Source organism: Haemaphysalis longicornis, unplaced genomic scaffold, assembly GCF_048455015.1.
Source record: "Haemaphysalis longicornis isolate Haplotype H1 unplaced genomic scaffold, Haemaphysalis longicornis Haplotype H1 scaffold_4, whole genome shotgun sequence".
Lineage (NCBI taxonomy): Eukaryota > Metazoa > Arthropoda > Arachnida > Ixodida > Ixodidae > Haemaphysalis > Haemaphysalis longicornis.
The window spans coordinates 45,734,286-45,754,325 of NW_027526361.1; the positions used below are offsets into that span (position 1 = coordinate 45,734,286).

Sequence of the window (20,040 nt, forward strand, 5' to 3'; positions counted from 1 at the left end):
GCGACAGGCATTTCGTGCGCCATTTGCTGGCCCGTCGTGCAACGACTGTAGGCTTGTTTACACCAAGCCCAGAACGAGCGCTGATTGGAGATACACTCAAAGTTGCGAAACTTTCCGCCAGTCTTTCGCCGTAGTAAACAACTATTGCTTTTTTGTTTGTCGTCGTATTCAGTAGAGATCGAGACGAATGATCACGTGCTGATTCTAGCGTTCATACCGATTATACTAAGCCAAAAAATAAAATGAATGAGACTACCGAGAACAAAAGGGAACAAAGAGGTGCTATTCATTTCTTTTTCGAACAGCGGCACTGCACGTAACGCCGCATCCTGTGAGGTAGTAATGCCCCTCTCTGTTTGGTACGTGTGTTTATAAACATATCAGAGGAGTACACGTTGTTTTATAAATAATGTTTGCGACCAAATAAAGAGGGAAACATAAACCCGGTTTCTCGCGGTCCTTCGCACCGCTAGGCTTATGGTATAAGCAAAATATACGTAACTGCCACTCATTAAAAGAGCACGTTTCTTACTTGACTTCTAATAACATTTTTGGTCGCTTTTTTTGCGTTGTAGGCTAGGTATTGAGCAAGGTACACAACTCTATCGAATATGTAATACGGTGTGGAAGTCGAAGATATGCGTCCCCAGAGTTTGCTTTACATAAAAGTAATCGCATCTTATTTTAAACACCTGTTCCGCAAATACGTTATAGAAGCCTGAATGCCAATGCAAGATGATATTTTTAAGTCCTTTTTGATTGTTAGTTGGGAGGCCGTAACGAATTCCTTCTGGATTTGGCACGATATTTCGTGGCACACTTTCGTACATGCTCATGGCAGCGTCGTGGTTTCTGGCGAACGATTTAAGTGAAAGCGCTTGAAGGGTATGAGTGAGTTGAAGTAGCGAGCGACAAACTCCATACGCTCCCACTAATCGCTATTTTATTTTTTTGCGCTATCCTCCTGTGGTGTTGCGCAAAGATCATAACCTTCAGTTCCTGTTTTTTTTTCTCACCGTGATGGTATGCTGGAGCTTTGCTTGAAGCGTACGCTTTTCGTCGCAATCATTGGACTAATATGTTCCGTAATGGCTCCACACAGTGGCTCAAAGACAAAAAACCGCCTTTGCGGGGTCGTCAGGGTGTAACTGTACACAGCTATAAGAACCCTTAAAGTTTTCATCAAACAAGTCCCGGAGATTTTCTCAGATTTGTTATAAAATTTTTGTTTCAATTAGTGAACATCTGAGTAAATGGAACTCCCAACAGACGAGTAATTGAAGGCAATGTAATGAATATATCTAAATATATTGCTACTGTGTCTCATCCGAAGAGTAACAACTGCAAGGCCTATTTCGTAGCCTATGCTCAACATTGGGACAGGTGCCGGGTAGCAGCCGAAAGAAGATGACGCTAGCACGCTAGCACTCAGGAACAGATCTAGAAGTAGAAGAGGATCTTGCTCCATAGCCTGCGGTGCTCTTAAGGTTGTAAATATACCGCGTGAATACATCTTTGCTTCACGTCTTCCTTCCCATCACAGTAACAATATTCCGTAGTATACTATATTAATACTTCATTATATTACCACAAAACGATCAATTAGCATTTTACTTGAGTACTCGATCCATCATCCGTCGGATTGTTAATGCGACAGTTCATTATTCAAAACGCTTCCCTCTTTATGCTTGTCTAGTCACAATTAGGTGCTACAACTTGAACTAATGAGGACTGCAAAGGATGTGCGCAGTGTGATCTTCCGTTCCAAATGAAGAGAAATATACCGCGACCCCTGTGTTTAATGATGATTAGTCCGTGGGTCGATTAGGATGTAGTACCTCGTGCCAGAAGAAATAGGCCGGCGGTATTCTCGAGATTGTTCTGGTCATCGCAGCAACCTTGAGAATAAATTTGTTGCTTAGGAGAAAAGAGGCAACGAACAAAATATGAAAAAATAAACATTACTCGTGACCCGTTCAGCAGTTTGCGTCTATTTTATCTGGTAATACCGTTTCTTTGTTCAACACGAAAGCAATACTGAACGTGTTTACCAAAATTTTTAAAAAGACCCCTAGGGTAGAAAATCCTTTATAGAGTTCCAGGTTTACAGGTTTACAGGTTTACAGGTCTCCAGAAAAATTTCAGAGTTACTATTATTATTAAGGCAAGTTCTCCCTTTTCTTGGATCATTCGGCCCTTTAAATGTGTCCTTTCTCTTCTGTTGCTAGTGCAGCTGAGCTTAAGGCGCCTAAATTTGCGCATTATTAAGAGCAGCCCTCTGGATTTGTTGTGGCAGGGTTCGCTGTGATTTTTCCTTATTTTATAGCGCAGAACTGGGCCACATAAGTGTAGCTTAAAACGACTCGTGCCGGCATTCTTTCAGTAATGTCGTTTTTAATGTAAACCAGATTCCAGGCTGTAAAGTTCACTTAATTATATGCGCGATGCATGTCTTAACAAACTCGGCATTTTTTTGTGAGCTGTTTCGTTTTTTTTTTTTTTTTTCACTTACTGATGCTTATTGACCTGGTACATTGCAGTCTCTGCTCTTTGTAAAAGCATTGAAATTTTGCACGAAGGAATAGCTCAATATTCTTTGTATCACTATTTATGTTTTTTTTTTGCCCAAGACACAATACATGCAGCGAAGGCTTCAAAAAGTAAAAGACACACTAAAAAATTAGCTTCATTTCTGGCGCATGCGCGCACACACAAAAAGGCTGAAGTTCAAACTAGAAAAGAGGCGGCACGTGTTTCCGCCAACGTAAATAGCGGGTGAGCCCCCAAACGTTTTCTGCAGAAAGGGGGACATGCAGAAAGTCAATGCAGTATGGCAGCCATGAAAAATTGAATAAAAGAAGAAAGCTTGGCGCAAAAGAAACGTTTTATTTTTTCCATGAAAACAGAGCGAAGTATCGAGTTAAGGGGCGCATTCTTTGTCACGAGCAAATCCGCTTTCGAAGTGAAATGTTGACCTCTCTGTGTGACTGCCTATTTTCTCGCATGTTTTGCAATGCGCGGCGTTATTGTCTGTCATTTTGTCGCCAGTCACCGCATGGCTTTGATAAGCTTTACTGCATCTGAATCGTTCCACGCAGCACCTACGTGACTTTTGAGCCCGGTCACTCCGCTTGATTGAACTAGATGTGACCTCGTTGCAGCGCTTGGAATTTGCTTGCTCGTTTGGTATCTCAACGGAAAAGCGTAGTTGTAAACATGTAAGCGCTCGCGCGTGAAGGATGGGGGAGTGGAAAAGGGGGCTAGCTTACCATCCGATTGTAGTTGTTTTCCGATGCGAGTCAGATTTGAAGGCGATATGGGGGAGCAATGATACAACACAGTGGACCCGCGCTGTAACGAAGCCCTCGGAACAGTCCGCTGACATCGGTAAAGCGGTATTTCGTAAAAAGTGGGAAATATTTGTGCTCCCGGTATTGCAGACCGGACTGCGAAAAGCTTAGAATTCGGATATAGTGGTTTCGTAATAACGAGTGATTTCTGTATAAAAAAGAACTAGATTTCTAATGTTATGAAACTTATGGAGAGGATGGTTCTCGCAAGAATTCAGTGGCATTTAGAAACAACAGGCCAACTTCACCCACGTCAAACGGGGTTCCGGAGGCACCTTTCTACTCTAGACAGCTTAAAATTGCTGTCAGAGGATGTTATAGCTAACACCTCATCATGTGATCTCCGCCTAGTGGTAGCCATCGACGTAAAAAAGCATTCGACTCGGTACCTCATGAGGCAGTTATCCAAGGCGCTCGCAACCGAGGACTGGACGGAAAGCCACTCGACTTTGTACAAGATTTCCTGCGAGACCACCACTATCGAGTACGGGTTGGTGACACACTCGGCCCCAAAACAGCAAACTGCGTCGGAGTACCTCAAGGTTCAGTCTTATCGGCAACGCTATTTAATATCGTCATGGCTGACCTTCCCCCACTCCTGGATGAGATTGAAGGCTTGCGTTTCACGATCTATGCAGATGAAATTATGCTTTGGACAAAGGGAGGCTCTATAGGCGAAGAAGAACAAGCAATGCAGCAAGGTCTGAACACAATCTCTTCTTTCTTAAAATAGGTAGGACTCGCTCCATCTCCCGAGAAAACTGTTTTTGTAGTAGTGGCAAACAAACGGCTACACAAACAAAACAAAGAGCCAGATTAAGCTCACCATGAATGGAGTGCCAATCCAAGAACGACCTACTGTCCGCATTCTCGGTCTTAACATAGACGAGGATGGGGGCGCCCCCGCGTGGCTCAAGAAATTGACCGCTACGTGGAAAAGCACCCTTTCCCTGATCCGTCGGATTACTTCAAAGAAGTGGGGCGCCGATGAACGCGTTCTTCGCATTTTGGTAAACGGCCTGTTGGTTCCAAAAGCGACGTACGTGTATAACTACTATAGACTCACAAAAAAAAACAACGAGAGTCTGTAGAATACCTTAACCGCGAAGCCATGCGGGTTGTCTCTGGTCTTCCTCGCTTCGCAATGGTTTATAACCTCCACCTTCACTCAGGAATGAACACCATTGAAGACAGAGCTGAAAGCTTAGGAGCTTCACAACTACTACGCCTCGAAAGCACTCAAGCCGGCAGGGCCATTCTTCGTCAACTTGGTCACTCGCTGGACAAGAAACCTCCGATCTATCAACCGCCTGAACCATGGAAACAAATAGCCATCGTTGATCACCGGCCCATGCCCAAAAACACAAGGGCAGCACATCCGACACGTCGCCAACGAGCAGAAACGACACACCTGAAAGAGCTCCAGCGTGCCGACGACGACGAAGGGGTGCGCAGGATTTACACTGACGCAGCTCTTCAAGATAATCAGGTCGCCATAGCGTGGTACTGCGACAAGACCAAAACTAAAGGAGCCAAGGCTCTCCGTGGTACCCCATCTGTGAAGGAAGCGGTACTGAGGGCCTTACTACTAGCGACGGAAGAAGCGCACAGAATTGCCGCCACAAGCCCGACTGAGGCACCAACCACTTTCCTTCTCTACACGGACTCCAAGGAAGCCGTGAGAGAATGCGGAAAAAATAACACGCGCAGTCGGACGGTCTCAAGAATTCGTGCGGTCGCAAGAGACCTTCGACAACTCGGCCGCATACTTACAATTCGCTGGGTCCCTGGCCATAACGGGATACCGGGCAACGAGGAGGCACACAAGGCAGCACGGGAGATGCTTTCCAACCCCGATAATTGCCAGAAACCTCCGTCGCGACCGACGAACGTCTTCCCCGCTCTCCAAGCGTCGACGCCTCCATCTTTGGAGCTGCTGCCCGACGAGTCGGAAGAGGAAGGGTATGACTACGAGGAAGCCATCGCCAAAGCACGTGCTGAGCGACGTGCAGCGCTTCGACTTCGTCTACCCGAAGAGGATGACCCTATCCCATCCGGCTACATCCTGTGGGCAACGGTCACACTCCGACGCATTCAGACGAACACTGCCGTATCGCCGCACATCATGGCACGCTTTCGTCTACACCCCGGCGACGGTACCTGCAAACTTTGCGAATCACCTGACAGCCCACAAGTCGCTGACCTTGACCATCTTCTATGGAGATACCCTGCCTTGAAAGACCAGAGAAACCGCGCACATGCGCTCATTCCTCCTCAAGTCAGGCCACAAACGCTGCGGGAGTGGACCCATCCCGAAGGGTCTACAGAACACAGGAAGATGGCCCTCGACTCTCTTCTCGTATATGTTCGAGAAGCCGCCGTACAGGACCACATTTAGTCGGGACACTCACCCTCCCCCCTTCCTCCAACTCCCTTCCCCCATCTCCCCCTCCGGCGATGACAAAGGTCAAGGCACGGAGTGTATATAGGATTAATAAATACATATTACAACAACAAGAAATAGAGGCATAGGTGAGTGCATTTTTTCCTCTTCGGCAATTTTGGGTGAGAACCGACGTACTATCGTGATAAATTGAAGTACGAACAACTGTGCGCGAGGTTTTCAGTACATGCAGGGCTACCTGGCGACGGGCCGTGTATGCACACATCAGGCATAATGCCGGAACGTCCTCTGGTAAATTATTCTATGTGCGCAGGCGCAGCCCCTCGCTTGGAATGCTGATCATATACTAAAAACCCACGTGCAGTGTTCGTATTTCAATTTATCCCCACAGCACAGGCTGCGGTTTTGTAAAGGCTGAAGCAGCAGGGACAAAGTTTTAAAAATTGAAACAGCTGGACTAAACGGGAAGCGTCTATTAGGCCCGCTTGAAACCGTGTTGATTTGCGTTGTGTTGATTACTTTTGTGCTCTTCTTTTGCGGACACACCAACTTTCGTACAACACGTGATCGAGCAGGATGATGAATGTGTCGGTGTCCCGTCTTGGTTCGCACCCACGACAAAATTAAACGATAAAATAAAGGGGGCATGCACGACGGACGCATGTGGCTCGCTTGTAGTGAGAGCGGAAAGCTAAGATGCGTCAGCCGAACAGAAGCGTGAACGGGCGCGAAAACCACGGAAAGCCGCTGCCACCACTGTTGCCGCCTTAAGTTAAAGCTGGTCGTGTAGCTGCGAATCCCTCCCGCATGTGCAGCAACTGGCCCGCTTTGAACGCCGACGTGGGCCAATATCACTCGTTCAGCTTAAAGGGCTTTCAGAATGGCATGTTCGACCGTATCTGTCACTTCTAAGCACCAGCTCATGACCGCTTGGCGGTTTATGCGTGCACGGGTTGGGAGACGAGGGTGGTAGGGTGAAGAAGAACAAATATTGGTTTCATACCCTTATTGATGACATGTGCGTTGGGTTGGCGTGAGGTTCAACGTGGTCGTCAAACAGCCCAATGCGACCGGTCCGGTGTCATCTGTGGTAGAATGGATTGGGTTGGCGTGTTACACGAACGGTAAAAAGCCTACGACGCGGGGGAAAAGAGACAGCTCTACGCTTGTCCGCTAGGATAAAGCTTGGGTCTTTTTCCAAATTTCATTCAGGTAATTGGCTAGGAAGTATGGTCAGTCGTAGATTACAAACAAACGTGTTTTGTTTCGTGCACTCCCTAGAGGGCATGCTGCTTTGCAGGTCATCCTTCTTCACAGAGTGGAGAGGCACTAATTTTTTTTTTTGTTGCAGAATACCCAGCTTCAAATGAACGACCTGTACAGGTAAGACAACCAAGAGTAACTCATCTTCCAGCATTATTTCTTGAGAAGAAAGTTGAGAACACCTTTAAATTCGCTGACCATTATCTCATGCACCCAAAAAGGTGTCTAAGAAATATATAAGCGGGTCACCGCTCCTTTTAAATACGGCAAGGTGCGATATCTTCCTCTGCCCTGTATCATAAATTCTTTTCTATTTCCGGCTAACCAGTAGTTAATATAAAGCCCCAAACAGGCGATATAGTCCTTTGTGTGCTTTAAATCCAATTCTTTCTTTTTGTTTGATTGAAGTATTGAAGGAAATCCGTAACCCACTTTTCCATACATTTTTTTGAATAGGAGTGCCTTGTACATAGCTAGTATTTTGTTTTTAATTATTTTTTGTTTAGAGTATATATTTATGGTCGTTTTGTTTACCACCACGAAGTATTATGTCAGTAACGATAATAACTTTACATGTTTCTTTCTACTTATCATCGAATACTGCAGTCCTGTTTTCAGTTCAATGACTCCCATTAAGTCCATAGAAAACTGCGGCACACGTTTTTATTTATATTTTCGCACAACTTCATAATCGTTTTGGCAGGATCACAGCTTACCGTCTCACCGCCACCTACAGCAGAAAACCGCGTCTCTAACAGTTTTTTAAGTGCGAATGCACTTCTTAAGCGAGCCTGAATCGTCCGCCGCCGTAGTCCGCATAGCAACAGCTGCGGGTGCGCGCGCTCCTCGTCTTCCTCCTCGTCTTCCCTAGCAACGGGGGGAGATGGGCGCGCGCTACTCTCCTCCTCCTCTCTCCGCTCAGTGACAGCGGGTGTTGGGCGCCTCCTCATGGCACATACCCACGTGAGGGTGACCAGGAATCGGGCGTGAGAAGGGCTAATGCACCCGCTTAAAGGAGTACTGACACGAAATTTCAAAGCTGAGATAACTATGTAAAACGCTCCAGGACCCTTTGACGGTCGATTTCACGGACCACAAAGCGATCCTTCTAGCAATCAAGTACAACGACAACACAAATAGGTGTCTGTGAATAAATGCATATTTCTTTTAAGTGCGAATGCAATTGTGCATTCGCACTTACACACTCTCCCCCTCGGGGAAGTGCGAAGGAATTTTTTCTTCAACTGAATGACGCTTTCCTTGAGCGGAGTGATTGCCATTGAAGGAAATGGATAGATAAAAGGGGGGGGGGCATTTGCGACCTTGCTTTAATATCAAGAGTCTCTATGAAGTCGAGAGTTTTCGTTTCGCCGTCGTGGGGAGAAAGTCCAGCGGAAAAGAGACGCTTTATTGTGTACGTTGGGATACTCTCAACGAGCTTTGTAGGGAAGCGCCACTCCAAAAAGGGAATGCAGGAACAATATAAGAAATAGGAATGGGGAGAGGGAGAGAGAGAAAATAACCAGAGTCGGAAAGCAAGAAAGCAGCCGCAGAAGAGAACGTCGAAGAGTCTGAGCCAATAAATGGAAGCTGCCATGTGAGATCTGTGCTGCAACTGTTTCTTCTCGTCTCCTTTCTTACTTATATCGCAGAATTTGGTCTGCGCAGCAGCACTTATCTTTCTTATGAAACACGAGCAACGGGGCACAAAGGCTGTAGAGATGAGAGCAAAACATCCCCAGAAGAGAGCGGGGTCGGGCGGTTTCCAGCAATGATAAGAGCGATTTTCTAAAGATATAAAGTACCACCAAACTTCTCGACCTGCGCCAAAGAGAGAAAAAACGCATGTGGAAAAAGGGGAGCTGCCGCTGAAGCAGGGCGAGCGCTTCAGAGGCGATACTAAATAAGCACCAGGCAGAAAGAAATCCGAAGCTAAGTGGGGCAATCGAACCACTGATATATGATCGCGATGTAAGGAACATGCTACCAGCTTCTGTTTTCTCCATCATAAAGTAGCACGGGTGTATACCTAGAGATAATGTAGGGGGAAATAGGGGTGGAAGCGAGGTAAAGCTCGAAGCGATGGCTTTATATCCATTATGAAAGGACTTCCGTAGCTGTGTGTGTCCGCAACCGCTGTGTATGGGTACGCTGGTGAGGGAGATGTTTCTTTGTTTTTCTATTGCGGTAGAATATTACGCTTATGTGTATAGGTCAGCGTTTTAGGAATATGACGGCCCTTAAAATGGTATATGGTACGGGCATTACCTTTTCTTTTCCTAAGGGCAATTGCTGTTTCGCGCGATGATTCCCGGGCGATCGCTTTCGAGGCTATGAGGCGTTTTCTTCCCCTGAGTTGTGCCGTGAAAATAACCATAGTTCGGGACGGAAGAGAATAAAACCCAGGGCCTCCAAATTGCGAAACAATCTCGCATCCAAAAGGGTGACCCCATGGCCTTGTCTGTATAAAAATAGGAGCAGTGGTTTTTTTTTGTAAAGCCAGCAGACCTCGCGAGATATTTATGTCCCAATATGTTTCTGGTATCCACCAGAATGAAATCGTTAATAAATTGTAGTCTCCGACTTAGAAACGTATGCTATGCACTGAGGCTAACAGGAGTTATTGCAGCATATTCATTACAGAAAAAGCAATTAGGCCAAGAGCAATGTACGTTCCCGCTAGTTGTTTTCATTGGTTGTCGATGGGAATGCGGGTATGTGCGGGATTCCGTTTGTAGCGCAATCACGCGGCATTCACGGAATACTGCGATCATATGGCGCTGCACCTACAAATGGAGCGCCAGCAGGGCGAACGTGGGGATGGGCCGGCCTGACATTAAGCCTTACGGTGGGCTCTGATCCCTAATGAAAAAGAGAACACCGAGATGGCTGGGCGCAAATACGAAACCGATAACTGGAAGCAGTCAAGCAGCACCCGCTACATCGTCAACCGGCACATGCATCTGGATGTTTTTGCTCTTTCTTTTGAAGTTAGCGTCACTTGGCACGTCCCAAGGCTCAGCGTTAAGATAACGTAATGAGAAGCGTAGATATAGGCCTAACAAGGGCTATGTTCCAAGATTCTCAGTCACAACAATTAACAGAGGCAAGAAGATAAAGATACAAAAGAAAATGGTGTGATGATGATGATGGTGGTGGTGGTGATGAAGATGACGATGATGAAATGAGCCATGGAGTTTCTTAGTAAGTATACTAGAGAGGAAACTGCGCCTTGTAAGCCATGTCGTCGTGGGGGTTCACGGGAAGACCCCCCTTTTTGGCTTGGGCTTGGCATGACAATTGGATTCTTAAGCAGTTTTGGGGATTTGCTTTCTTCAGTATGCATTAACACGTTTACGAGCTACAAGGAAGCCCCTGTTCTGTGGTAGCCGTGTTCGGTGAAACAGCAGGCAGGGCGTGATCGCACCTGACGTTGCTCATGCCGCAGTCGAAGGACGCATGACAGCGGGTAATACGCCGCCGCGAAAGTTGTAGCCGACGAAAAGAAGAAACAAAACGGACTTCGACGAAAACAAGATACGACCACGAGGATACGATAGATACGGGCGCTTGTATGCGTCCTATCTTGTCATCGTGCACGACTGTTTAACGCCATGTTTTCTTTTTTCTTGTTAAACTAGCTGGCGGTCGGTGCACCGGTTTACCGCGGAGGCAACGTTTTCATAGGCACGCTCAAAAAAACTTTCCAAACTCTTCAAACAACTCTTTATTTGAAATAATGGCAAAATTAATAAAATCTTAGTCGCTAATGAGTTTCCCCCCAAATATTAACCTTGTTCGTAACTACAACCTTGGCCTGCGGAATAGCAGGCACAACCATTCTGGCAAAAATACGCTTTACTTCCTTTTTCCTTAGTTTTAAAACAGCCTGTTTTTATTTTCCACTTACATAATTGCACACTATTCTTCACGTTTTTGTGGCACTTTCTTTACATTTAAGGTCACTAAAACGTTTCAATCCAAGCCAATGATGAACCTAAGGTGACCGCGATGTATAATGGTGGTCCATGACGACACAGACGGCCTTGATGTGAGCCGCATAGACGCTAGCGCAGGATTCCTCTCTAGTGTATATTGTAAGAAACTCTATAGAAATGAACAACAAAATCGGCTGTTCAACACCAGTGTTTTCGCATTACATAAATCATAGTTCATGCTTACGGTTCCTTGTAATTTTTAAGCTCATGAACTACGTCCCAGAGACGCATTTTGCTTAATATGTTTACAATGCATTCAAAGAAAAAAATGGCGCAGCTTCCGCTAGTGATGCAACGCTGAAGAAGCAGCACAACTGGCGGCCCCTCTCTCTTCGTCGAAGACCCGACGGTTGCACCTCGTATAGATGTCCTACCTTGCCACTTAAAGGAGCCATGAAGACAGAATACAAGTTTGTTTTATTCGAAAGATTTCTCGTTTCATAGTGCCCCCAGCTCTTGTCTGGTTTTCGTACTGTCAGCAATGACATCAGAAGCGCGTGTGTTCAAGGAAACTTCCACTGCGTCATTCGAGTTTGCGGCCTTGCTGTCTGTCAGCCCTCCCAGATGGCGCTGCTATAGTAATCCATGAACCGTTGTCCGCCGTTGCTTTGTTTTTGAGCGTATTTGCACCTGGCTTGTTTTTGTTACTGTAAAAAGTGATCGTCTCGTGAAACCTGGGGTATCCTCGACAAACACGGTCACGTAAAAGAACGCCGCTTAGGCCAATCGACCGGTGTCCTGTAAAAATGCTGGGCAGCTAAAACAAGCATAGTGCGCCCAGTACCAACAACAGTGCGCATCGGTACTTCTATGCTTACGTGCGTTTTCGCAACTTTCATTGTTTACCGCACCATTCCTACTACTGTAAAATGAATATGCATTACACTTACGCGCAAATAGTTCGTTCTGAAAGCTTATAAGCCATGCCTAATTTGCGTTTGCTTTTTCCGTCCTCAGCCAATCGCACAGCTTGGCTCATATGACATCACAGGTTATGTTGCGGGAAAAGAGATAGTGGGTCGCATGACCATCCCGTTTTTTCCTGGTTATGTAGGTTATTTGAGCGAAGTGTGCGTTAACAGTGGCGTCAGTATGATTATATCAAGGCAATCTTTCGAATGAACCGAACTCGTGTTTTGTCCTCATGGCTCCTTTAAAGTTCTTCTTGATTGGCAGGCCCTTCGTTTTACGTGCCGGCTTTACATCTCTCCCTAAATTGTCCTCCTTAGCTCGCGCTAGAACCGGCGGCAACCGGCTTCGTGAACTCTTCGCCTGTAGTGTGAGCTGCTCTGTGCTCCCCACTTCTCGCGAGAACGCACGTGGTCTGGCGAAGAGAAGAGCGCGCGATATATTACGTCACGAACGCAGGGCAGTGTGTTCTTGAAGGTCGAGTTGGATGATTCCGGGCGTTCGACACGAGGCGAAAGCTCACGTGCACTTGGTATTTTTTACGATATTCTTTTGCGAGCTCCGCACTTGTCGCAAGCACTAGCCTAGATGACGCCGTTCGCTCCTCACGAGACGCGCGCTCACGTGCGTTCGTCATTTTTCTTAGTATTTTGTTAGTCAAACGCAGACGAACCCAGCTCACGCTTACAGCTCTGCTGTTAAAAATAAACTATGGTTCCACATAGGCCGTCCGAGTAAAAGCTGGGAAAGGGCCCTTTCAGAAACAGGGACATCACGCGAGGTACGTTGCTGACGTTACCACTTCAGGCGGCTTTCAACGCGAAGCGCAGAGTCCTCCTGCGAGAAAGAACTGATTCCTCCAACCTTTCCAGGCTGAGTTGCAATCGGAACAGCGGAAGAGCCTGTTATCGTTAAAAACAAACAATGACTGATTTGAAGCGCTATTCAGCGTCTTCAGAAATCTTGCTCGTTTATATAAACAGCGCCCCAACTTTTCTTTCCTATGTGGCTGCCGGGAAACCAATGGCAGCAGTGTAAAATAATATCAAAATTCTTTTTAATGGTCTGTCTACTCTGCCTAAGATGTGCCCACCAAAAATAAAAAAGTGTTGTAGGGCAAAAATACCAATACAACTCGCATGACAATACAACTCGCAGTTGGCATGACATTAACAAAAATTCAACAACGTTCAAGTACCATGCCAAGGACTGCAGCACTTGCGGTCGCTCATTTCCGCATTCTGTGTCGACACTGCTGTTCCTCCTCGTGCTAAATAACAAGATACCAAGGGTAATAGTGCCTCGCAGACGAGAACTGAGTAGACAAACACGCCTTCTTCTTACGTGATCACTTTGCTCTTTTTATCTTACATATTGGTGCATTCTCGTCTCCACGGATGCAACCATTGCCGAACGTAAAGAACACGCCGCTGCGTCGGACATGAGCACAGTTTCTGGCCGGTACTCTAGGCCGTTCGTATAACACCACTGCGAAATAGCGAGGGAAAAAGAAGTGCCAAAAAAAAAATGAGCATTCGAGGTACGTTCGCTTCGAACGTGAGGGAGCAAGACGCAAAGCAAATGGCACTCGTATGGCGTCGGGGTTTCTATGTTCAAAGGCGTTCGACACTAACAAAAGCAGCCGTCTGGATGAAACCAGGCTATCGATTGCTGCCTGAAGGAACATCGTCCGCCTGTAGTTTTTTATCTCTTTGTGCCACTTTTTTCGTGCATTTCTATTTCTTACAAACATGGTGTTTGTATGGTGAGTAAAAGTAGTGCACGTTCTGCTTATGTCGCTTTCTTGGAGGCCATGAATACGTGTTTTTCTTCTTCTTGAGTCCTTTCGTTCTTCCCACTTGGCATCATGAAGGATTACGTCGAAAACCGCGCTGAAATATTCATGACCGCGTTCTGTCTGTCGGTGGAGTACGGATGAGAGGACTCAAAATATACGAGACCAACCTCCTGGAACGTCCCCTCCATGGCGCCATGAGGCCCGATATGTCCGTGTGTAGGCGGCGATCACGCACGAGGCCTTCTTTTCTCGCCCTCCGCACTCGCCTTATTTGGCGCGTCAAGACACTACACCGCGCTTCAATAGCCATGATCCGTTTCTAAGCTGCAATTTCCAGAGGACAAATACAATGGGTGTGGAAGTGCACTAAATAAAATAGAGTCATATGGTGAATCACTAACTCGCACTTCCGACAAAACGGAAGGATTCGGTTTTAGCCAGGCGTCCCCTTAGGCGTCATTAAACTGCCGAAAACGGTGAATGTGTTCTCGCAATTATAGCCCAAAACCTTCACATGATTTCGCGAGTTGGGGTGATGAGCAGTGTATTCTTGTGTTGGAAATCCATGTTAAATAGACAAGGGCTTTGAGCTATATGAGCCTCAGCTGGTCTTTTTACTCGGACTTTTCTTTGTGCTTATTTCTGACAAATTTGTGAGCTTTCCAACGTCAGATGGCGGGTCCCAAGGTAGAATTTTCTGCGTGTGGTTGTGAGATAAGAGAAGCCGGCAAAGCCCGTTTTTTTTTTTTATCATGGCCACTGTATTATCCACCGATTGTATGCGATGCTTTGAGTCCAAAACCCGTTCCTCTAAGCCTGCATTTTGCGGCGGCTGGAATGATTGAGAACTGGGTCAGCGGGCCGTGGCCTTGGCGTCAGACACCTATCGGCTGAGAAGAAAAGCATCGAAACGAAGTGACTGCAGCGGCGGATGCTTAGGTGAATGGTGCACAGAGAGCAAAAATGCACCGAAACTTCCACACAAAACAAACAAACATCGTTCGGGAGCTCGATAGCCGCCTTGAAAAGAGGTTTCAGTGAGAGGATCTTCCTGTACAGCCGGAACAGGGGACCACCTATTTGTTCGCCGGGAGAGAAGACCGAAGAGCATGACTGGTAGGGGCGCGTATACAAAAGCACCGGAACTGGAGCGGGAGCGTCTACGTCGGTGATTTCTTCTTCGCTGTTTTCTGTGACTGATTTCCTGCTTGGAAGTGTTGGAGGAGCAGCATTATGGGCATTGAAGAAAACTCCTTTTGCGAACGCTTATTTTGCTTTTCTCGCGCAGCGCTGGAGGCGATGAAAGTTGAGATTAAGCAGGAAGTAATGGGGGAGAAAAAGAAGGTGAAAACAAAAAGAAGCTAAAAATAAAGCGCGTGCATAAAAACCACCAAGTGAACTGTAGATGAGGCTATTCGTTTGTAGTATCATGTTATTGGGTTCATGAAGAATTAACGCCAAATAATAGGAACTAGGTACCAATTCATGTATCAGTAATAACGGCAGCCTTGTCCCACCGCTTGAGAGTAGAGGGCAAAAGCGTAGAAGGGCTCAAAATTATGTTTTCACAAATTAGCGTACACCCGAGCCCTTCTTAGTCTGCTTCATGCGATTTCTTTCGTGTAAGGTGGGACAGTGCTCTATAGCTACACAACCTTAGGCTGACGAACGTCTTCATGGAAGTGTGGTAAATCAAACGGGAGCACTGCTCTGCCACCATCCATGATGATTTGGGTAACGAAGGCCTATTTTGTTAAACCATGAATATTTGAAAGTCACCGTAGGACATTAATTATTTTTATCGCACCATAACTTTCATTTTAAATGCCACAATTAATTAACACGCTTCTATATGAACGAGAAGTACTAAATATATTCCTTAGTACTGAAAAGAGCTTCTTTTAAAAACAGATGCAGAGCCGAGTAGTGCTTACTGTCTCTACATTTATAAAACATGAAAACTTGCGTTGGCAAGCAAACAGAATACGAACAAACATCCCGAGAATGGGATTTTATGTCTGCTTGATACCTGTATGTGTTACTTGGTAAAACAAGACCGAACTGCTTTGCAAGTCTTTCGGGCTCAGGACCGGCTTTCATGTCGCTTCAAGCACAAAATATTTACTAATACCGCAGGGGCGGCAGCGCTGTGCAACGTAGACAACTACTGATAGGGCACGATGAAGTTGTAATACTGCTTCCATTATTTTCTTCCTCCTCTATTCTGTGTAGTACTGAATCCAGTTTGAGTACCCCCCCCCTCCCCCCTTTCACTTGCATGATTCACGCAACACAGGGTGGTCACATGCATTGACGTCATCATAAGACCACAAGAGCTGTTTTTCTGCTCAGCGTTAGCACTGCGCATCATGTTTGTCTTTACCCGTATCCCCCTCTCCGCACTAGTCCGTTGGAACGAATGAGCGGTTAGATACTTTCACTGCGCAACCACACGAGGCGCTGGCTTGACCATGGCTCAGCTTGAAGGTAAGAATGACGCTACCTGAAACGAGTCGTTTTCTTTGTTTCCAGAGTAATTAGCTTCGCTTAAAATGTGTCGTTGAACAGCGTGCCAAGATTTAGATATTCTATGGCTGCTATACTTCTAATGACTGCGATTTCCTGATCCCATCAAAGCGCACGGAATTGCGCTTTAAATCCTTTGTAGTTGGCTTCGCAGGTTTATTAAGTGTCGTTCCTTGAAAGCTATGATGGCACTGCTAAACAGCTTACGAGAGGGGTAGAAACCGCAATTTTTAACGCCCAGACAGCATTAAAACAACTGGCGATATGGAGTGGCGACATTGCGGGAGTTGGTGCCGGGGCCGCGAAAAGCGAATAGCACCCCCCCCCCCCTTCCCCCCCCCCCCCCTTTTTTTTTTTGTTGACAATTACCGAAAACCGTGGCTCCGAGTCGCTGAGCCTAAAGAAAACCGTGGCTCCGAGTCATTGAGCTTCACTTAATTAGACCAAAAACAGATGAGGCGGGCTAAACGGCACATTGTAGCCAGAAATAAAGCTGTGACAAATTCATTGATTTGATTTGATTGATTGTAGGGTTTAACGCGCCGACGCAACGCAGGCGATGAGGCGCGCCGTAGTGGAGGGCTCCGGATTAATTTTGACCACCTGGGGATCTTTAACGTGCGGCGAAATCTCGTACACACGGGCGTTTTTGCTTTTCGCCTCCATCAGAAAAGCGGCCGCCGCGGCCGGGAATCGAACCCGCAACTTCGTGCTCAGCAGCGCAACGCCTTAGCCACTGAGCCACCGCGGCGGGTTGTGACAAATTCACTTCACTGCCTCCTAATTCTTACTATTTCATCCATATCAATCTAGGTTCCAAATCCAGCTCTGTATTTTAAAGCTTCTGTGCCAGCATTTTTTTTTAAATCTGAATGTGAATAATTTGTGTAAATATATCGGCTTGTACATACTCCCGTACGATTGCAGAGAGCCATCGCATTACTAGTCATAAAAGTTTCCAGCGTTCACTTCGGCTGATTCACACACCATTAGAAACTAATTCCAGTGCCACAACCAAGCCATTTTGCCATTTTGTGATAAGTCAGTGTTTCTCCGAGCACTTTTCTTGATTGCCTTGTTACGGGGCACCATTTTTCATCATGGGTCTTTATTCTTTTCCGCGCCACCTTACAGGGGCGCACCTGCGTAGAGAGAAAAGAAAGAGGGTATTTGAGGCTCTTGCGTTCACTTTTAGCGCATTCTGGCGCTTGTAAAAAAGAGGTGTCCCCTTGTTCTAGCCACCCTAGCCCTTTCTACCTTTTTTGTCTTTCCGCGCCTTTTTCTTTGTAACGATCTACTCTGGGGAAGCTACGGTGTTCCTGGCGACCGCTTTCCCGCTGAACAGCGCGTTCTCTGTCCGCTTCTTTGTTCATGGCGTGCTGTACTCAGCCTCAGTGACGGTAAGCGCACAAATGCGCACAAGCACCTTGTGTTACATACGCACGCACAGCCACGAAGTCGCGAGAGGGAAAGCGTCGTCTTTCACGGTTCCTTATCTCAGCGCCGCTGTTCGGCTGAAGGGGCAGAGAGAATACGAAGCACATCAATCAAAACAATGTGGAACTAATGGCCTTCGAGTCACCTTGTTCGGTTTGTTGCTTAGCTGCGTATAGAAAGTCTTGTCACACTTTTCCCGACGCTGCAGTGCGAATGAAGATATAAATAAAGAGCTAACGCATGATGCAAAACGACAACGACAGCAGCGAGCGGGAAGAGACGAGAAGAAATTCGCATAAACTACAGCGAATTTTGGGACTGTGGCTACTCAGCTTTAAAATATTATGAAACCCGGCTTAATGAGTCGTAACTCAACGCAGTGGAGTAGCAAAATAACTTAAATGGAAGTTGTAAATAAGGCTACACATCGCCGGGAAATAAACCAAAATGTAGCTAAGCTACCGAAATGCCATAATCTAAACCTTCGTAAAAGGTAAATGTCATGTGATAGTTAATGCTACCTTATGCGAATCCGTGTTTCACATTTTGCCTTGACACTAATGTTTAGGAGGGTGGAAGGGGTTGTAATAAAAGGAGCCGGTTTGGTTCAGCTCTATTCTGTGAGTGCCGAAGCCTTTTTGAAAAGACGTCAAAAAGTTGGCTTTTATCCGTGTTTTCGCCACCATGCCTAGTAACCAAATCAAATGGCGAAAATAAATGTTCACTTCTAGACCAAAATTTGTCCTATAAGGGTGAAAGCTGTGAAGGGGTTTCTGAAGTGAAAGTGACTGTTTCGGACAAAGCCAAGACGAAGTAAATACAAAAAACTCTCTGCCGATACGGTGCGGTACGGGTAGCCAAGCATACCTTGATAAGCCTCTACCAAGCCTCTACCAAGCATACCTTGATAAGCCTCTACCTTGATAAGAGTAATGGGTTGAATTAAAACGGCGGGCTGAAAACAAGCAAAGGTGAAGCCGAAAAGCCGCTGCCCGAGACGTATGAACCCCTTTGCCCGAGTCATTTATTTTCCTTGAGCTGAAACGTCATTTATCCCCGACTCGTTCGGCAGGGATGAGGGGATTTATTTGCCTTCCGAAAATGTTACGGCTGCAACAATGAAACACGTAGAGAAATGGGTAGCTACTAACGCAGCATAACTTTATTCCTTGCCGCCTTCGCCGAATTTTTAAGGCCGTCGGTGTTATGCGACCTAGCAGGAAGTTGCGGCAGGCGGCTTGTGAGTCTGTCATTATAGCGAGGTAGCCGCTTCCAGTGCTGGTGGCTAGAGCGGCGGCAACTTCTGCTGCCTCGTGGCGTGGGATGTCGTGGGAACTGTAGCGGCCGTCTGTTCTGCACCGTTGGCGTCGGTGACACTCACGGCATGGGCGGATTGTTGGTGGTATGGAGAGGAATCCGTGTAACGAAGACAGGGAGAGTACGGAAAGCGTTTTCTAACGGCTCGTATCCGGGCTTCTCGACGTGCCTTGTTTAAATGGGGTGCATATTTGTAGGAGTGGGTGCGACTTTGATGTACTGCCGGGTGGTTGGAGGGATGCGTTGAAGTGTGCCCCAGCTCCCGGAAATGCACATCATCTGGACCCCCGCACACGACTCCTTCGAGGGGAACGAGGCGGCACACGCCGCTGCCCGCGTTTTTACCCACCGGGCCGTTTCTCAAGAAGGCGACGTCACGCAGCCCCTTCTATCTCCCAAGCCCGCTACTCTTAATTCATACACGGACATCCTCGCCCATTACCGCCACGAATGACGACGCTTCCCACCACCACATCCCCATTTATTCAGAGCAGAGGCGACTGCCTTTCGCCGACTTCAGACAAATTCCTATCCTCACCACACTATCCTCCATGCCATGTACCCCACCCTCTACTACTCTACGTGTAATTACCGTCCCCAACCCGGCACCCTGTACCACGTGGTATGGGAGTGTCAGAAAACCCCAATCCTTACCCCAAATCCTCCCCCAACGTACGAGCAGTGGGCGGGCCAGCTGGCCAGCTCCGACCTAGCTCTCAGTCCGGCGTAGCCCATGGTGGAGAGGGCTAGGACAGCCAGCGTGGACCAGGGCTTCCCGGACTAGAGGAGGCCCCCACCGGCCGGGCGCCCAACCACCAGCGCCTGAAGCCCGTCTACATAAAGTTTATTCATTCACTCGCTCATTCACTTGCCGCCTTGCTCCCGAATAAAACGTCACAATTTTTCATCCCGTTTTCTAATGGATTTTCATTAAAATATTTCATTTGCAATTAACTATCTCTTCTGCCTGGCTTCACCCGCAATAAAAAAAAACGTTACAAGCTTATGTACGGGCAATTCAATTGGTTCAATAAAAAA

At 46.8% G+C, this 20,040-nt stretch overlaps 1 protein-coding gene and 1 pseudogene across 2 annotated transcripts in view; both read left to right on the forward strand.

Annotated features, from left to right (window-relative positions):
* LOC144178625 (uncharacterized) overlaps window positions 1–20,040 on the forward strand; it is a 436,372-nt gene that overhangs the window by 141,176 nt on the left and 275,156 nt on the right. The window lies entirely within an intron of this gene.
* Window positions 4,042–7,141, forward strand: LOC144178643 (uncharacterized; annotated as a pseudogene).